The sequence below is a fragment of the Mandrillus leucophaeus genome, unplaced genomic scaffold (assembly GCF_000951045.1).
Source record: "Mandrillus leucophaeus isolate KB7577 unplaced genomic scaffold, Mleu.le_1.0 Scaffold87, whole genome shotgun sequence".
NCBI classification, from domain to species: domain Eukaryota; kingdom Metazoa; phylum Chordata; class Mammalia; order Primates; family Cercopithecidae; genus Mandrillus; species Mandrillus leucophaeus.
In genome coordinates, this window is record NW_012109474.1 from 3,748,004 (window position 1) to 3,752,900 (window position 4,897).

At 43.3% G+C, this 4,897-nt stretch overlaps 1 pseudogene across 1 annotated transcript; it reads right to left on the reverse strand.

Moving 5' to 3' along the window:
- Positions 1–1,391: 1,391 nt before the first annotated feature.
- On the reverse strand, positions 1,392–1,885 carry LOC105531173 (annotated as a pseudogene). Its single transcript, XR_001004752.1, has one exon. The product of XR_001004752.1 is annotated as a 40S ribosomal protein S25 pseudogene (transcript).
- Between the last annotated feature and the right edge of the window lie 3,012 nt (positions 1,886–4,897).

Below are 4,897 nucleotides of genomic sequence, written 5' to 3' on the forward strand. Positions count from 1 at the left end.
CGGTTACTGAAGCTTGTGCATTTGTCATGTATTTCTCGTGTCATGGTTTTCATCTCTGTCAGTTCGTTTATGGCCTTCTCTGCATTAATTATTCTGGTTATCAATTCTTCCACTCTTTTTTCAAGATTTTTAGTTTCTTTGTGCTGGGTACGTAATTCCTCCTTTAGCTCTGAGAAGTTTGATGGTCTGAAGCCTTCTCTCATCTCATCAAAGTCATTCTCCGTCCAGCTTTGATCTGTTGCTGGCGATAAGCTGCGTTCCTGTCTTCTGTGTCGCTTGCGCTGGGAGCTGGAGACTGGAGCTGTTCCTATTCGGCCATCTTCCTCCGCCCCACCTCGACATAGCTTTTAAAAAACAGTTCCACCGTAAAAATTTATATATAAAATCTGGGGTTCGCCAAGACCTTCAGGACTTTTCCAGTGACTATTCCCATATTTCAGATAAAACTGGGGGTAAACGCTGCATCTTTTATTTGTCCTTACTACATTTCCCTTGGCTTTGAGAATGTTTGTGTTTTTGCATTATCTCTAAAATGTATGAAGGTAATGCTTATGTCTATTTCTATCTTTAGAAATGTTAGAGACCACATGCAATTAGACACAATCTACAAGCCTAATGAGAAAGCGTTGGCTTCATTGGTAAAAGCATGATCATTATTATGGAGTGGGGCAGGTGTTTGAAAGGATGGATCAGGGCAAGTAAGAGCATCCCAAATCTAAAGAGAAAAATGCAGACTGTGCCCCTGAGAACACTATCTGAAAGTCAGTATGGTAAACACTCAAGCCCTCCAAGATGCAGGTACCTGGCCTGGGTAACTGCCTTCTGTAGAATATCTTTCTATGACCCAGATGGGTTAAAGTCATTACACACTACTTATGCAAGAAGGTGAATGTAAACGGAGAACTGGCCAACTGCATCATTTTAATTAGGCTGTCTCCCTGCAAAAAGAAAACTATATGAAGGATCTTTTGTGAAGAATCAAATTTCTATAAACTTGGGTTAATGCGTGCCAACCAGAGATTCCTTGCTAAAGGTATCAGAAGTCCTGATACTATATACTGACTAGTCTGCAATTATGAGACTTTTCATCAGGAAAAATTAAGTGATAAGCCATGATTTGTTTTTCTGTGAGTCATTATCATGTTTATCCAGTACATCAAAGCTCAGTTTAAATTAAACTGGACCCAAAATCATTTATTTATTTATTTGTTTGTTTATTTATTATTTTAGAGACAAGGTCTTTCTCTGTTGCCCAGGCTGGAGTATAGTGATGCCACATAGCTCACTGTAACCTTGAACTCCTGGACCCAAGTGATCCTCCCACCTCAACCTCCCAAGTAGCTAGGACTATAGGTACGTGCCACCATACCTGACTAATTTTTTTATTTTTATTTTTATTTTTATTTAATAAAGTTTTATTTTTCCAAAGGTACAGTTGGTTGGACCTATTCATGCGTCTTCACCAGCAGCTGGCGCATCTCTGCCCTTGGTATTTCTGGTGTAAATTACTTGAGCTCTGTGCTTTGAAACCAGTTTGATAAGTCCTTTACTAAGGAACTCTTGAAGGGCTGCCCTGGCCAGGGAGCCTCGAATCTTCAGTCTCTCAGAGACCACAGCTGGGGTTATAAGTTTATCGTTGGGAACTTCCTTACAGAGTTTGTCGTAGGTAGCTTTGTCAAACAAGACTAAGTTATTGAGCTTGTCCCGAACTTTGCCTTTGGACCACTTCTTCTCTTTGGCCTTGCCCCCAGATTTGTTCACTGGGTCTTTGTCTTTCTTGACCGACTTCCCGGCGTCCTTCTTCTTCTTGTCGCCCTTGGGCGGCATTGCGAAGCTTGGAGAGCAACAGCGGACAGCACAGCCTTGCTAAGATGTCGGACAAAAAAAAAAGCTATTTTTATTTTTTTTTATAGGGACAGAGTCTCACTATGTTGCCCAGGCTGGTCTCAAACTCCTGGCCTCAAGCAGTCCTTCCACCTCAGCCTCCCAAAGTGCTGGGATTACAGGCATGAGCCACCACGCTGGGCCTGGACCCACCTGGGCCTTCATCCAGTGAAACAAGCAAATTTCCATGTCATTGATGACTGCCTCTTTCTTCCTGTGTCTTTTCAGTAAGACTTTCTCACTTCAGCGAGCACACTCACACTCCATGGAAACCTACTCTTAATGCTAAACCTCCTTTTAACCATTTTTAACCATTTCATTCTTTGACCAAAGCTACGCCAAATCGACTGATGTTTCTGTCCTTTCCACCCTGCAGTCCTTTCTGTCTGCAGTGCTAGTGAGAGAGGAGGCACAGCCTCATGTGGGTCCACAGGGAGGCTAGTGTAAGTAGAGACTCTGGACTGAGTTGCAGAGCTGCCAACCTTGAAACAGAAATAGGATATTGGCTCCCCCAAGGAAATGCAGGCTGTGCAACTTCTTTATTTGGGTTGGCAACAATAGGCATGCACTTTACTTCTGCTGAGGCCTGATCACTTGCTGAATATTTATTTGTCCCAAAGATTATTTAGCTATCCTCAGGAATCCGGGCTCTCTGGCCAAGTTTTCTCCTTTGGCATGGGTTCCCAGTGGGGAATGTGACTGATCCTTTCTCCCTTCAAAAGGGGCCAGAATGTCCATCGAGCTGGAAGTGGAAGTGTTACAGGAGAAGAGCAAAATGGGACACAAGAGCACCCATGACTTGCGAAGACAGTGGCAGAGCTGAGTAGAACTTGGATCTCCAAATCCAATGTTCTTTCCAGGAGGCCAGAATCTCTCCAACTTTCAGGAGCATATCATTATACGAGGAACTTATCTAATAAAATGCAGATTTTTAGTTTTCCTCATTAGAAATTCTGACGCAGAATCTGCCTGTTTAATGTGTATCTTCCTGTGGCCATGAACTGAGATACCATCTCTATGCATGAGATCACTCCAGCCCATCAACATTTACTTTCTGCTTATACTCACCCAGGGAGGGGAGTGTTGCCAGACAGTTAAATATGAAAACCATCATATCTTCTTGCTCATTTTTTGAAAATTATAGCACAGGCCAGGTACAGTTACTTCTGCGTATAATCCTAACATTTTGGGAGGCTGAGGTGGGAAGATTGCTTGAGGCTAGGAGTTCAAGACCAGCTTGGGCAACACAGTGAAACTGTATCTCTATAAAAATTAAAAATATATATATAGCACAAAGAACATTATAAAAACATTAAAATAAACTTGCAGAAAGAAAAAAAATCCACCCATGGCCCAGAGCTCCATCAAACAATCTATCTACTTTCCCTTCCATGTTTGGAGAGGTTATCCTTGTATTTAGATAACTATCAACCTAATAATTATTTTATCTTATTTTTACTTCTTTCACCCAAGTGTCCTTTTTATTATTTGACTTGCTAAGAAATAGGGCCCTTGAATGCTATTAAAGAAAAAAAACAGTGCTTAACTTTATCAATCATTTGCTACATTACTGGGTACTGTGCTCAGGGTTTTATATACATTCACTCATTTAATCACATCAGCCTTATGAAGAAGGTCCTAGTATCCCCACTTTCCAGATTAAGAAACTGAGGCTTCAAAAGTATTAATAGTTTATACCAAATTATAAATCTTCTGACTCCAAAACATATGCTCTTCTTTTCCAAACTGCCTTCTAGACAGCAGACAAAAGACAGAAGATGCCTGGCCTGCAGCTCTTCATCCCCACGAAGAAGGGAGACCTACACAGGAAACAACTAAAGGCCAAAAATAACAACTGTACTTAAGCACTAAAATGTGCCCTGAAGATACATAGTGCTGCAGGGAGTGAGAGCGGGGCAATACCTATGTGAGCAGGAAACCTTAAATACAAGGGAGAAAAATGGGCCACGATCCTAATGGCATAGGCTGCTATCATAGGTTTGGGGACAGCAGAATGACTCGGTGAAGTGAAAAGTCACAGAGAGCCCCAATCCGCCACAAAGCCATTCATTTTAGCTGACTGTCCAAACAGACCCTTGGCCAGAGCCACTAAATATTTCAGATTTGACTCTTTCTCTCCAGAGCTGATAATCAGCACAGACAGGATCCCAGATGGTAGGAAAAAGGGGTGACAAGCTAGAGAATCAAGCTCTGAGTAAGAATGCAGGTGCCACCAGGGGCGAAATGTTTTTCCAGAAATGAATCCTCCATTGTTGCTAGAGAGTTTGAGTTCTAAAAGCTTTGCTTATGATTTCCCTGGAGTTTCTTGAGGGTCTCCAGTGTCCAAGTATCTGCGATACTTTCTGTCTTCACCACGCATTTGGCATTTAGCGTTAGCTAATGCCATTGTTTCATGTGCTGCCCATCACCGTCGTTCCATGACGTTTACTGCCTGTGCACGGCACTGTGCCGGGCACAGAAGACATTTGTAAGTCTCTGCCACTGGGTGTGTACAGCCTTTCTGGGTAGACAGGGCACATCTTAATGCCTATTAACAGCCCTTACAGTTCACTGTGATCTCAGTAGACTTTATCATAAGGTGAAGCAGGATATAGGGCAACCATTGAGAGGGCAAATCAAAATTGGGCCAGATAAGCAGAGGATGGAGAGGCCCTGAGGCGGTGGTGGGGTTTTCAACCACGTCTTTCTTGGGGGCCTGCCTGAGGCATCACATGTGCTAGTGGGTTCTCTAGGAAGCAGAGGCTGTGCCAAAATTAGCTTGAAGGGCATTTGTTACTCCAGGGGGTGCTTCTGGGGTTAAGACTTGAGAAAGGGGGAAGAGGGAAGCAGGGTTGAAGCGTGGCTGGGCTGCAGGCACCGTGTTAGCCTTCTCTGATGTGTGGAGACTTCTGTGGCTGAAATGGTCCTTTAGAGTTGCCCCAAGTTGGAGGCCCTTTGTACTTTCCTGTCCTTGGCTGTGGGCTGCCCTGGGCAGGAGGTATGAACTCTGGCC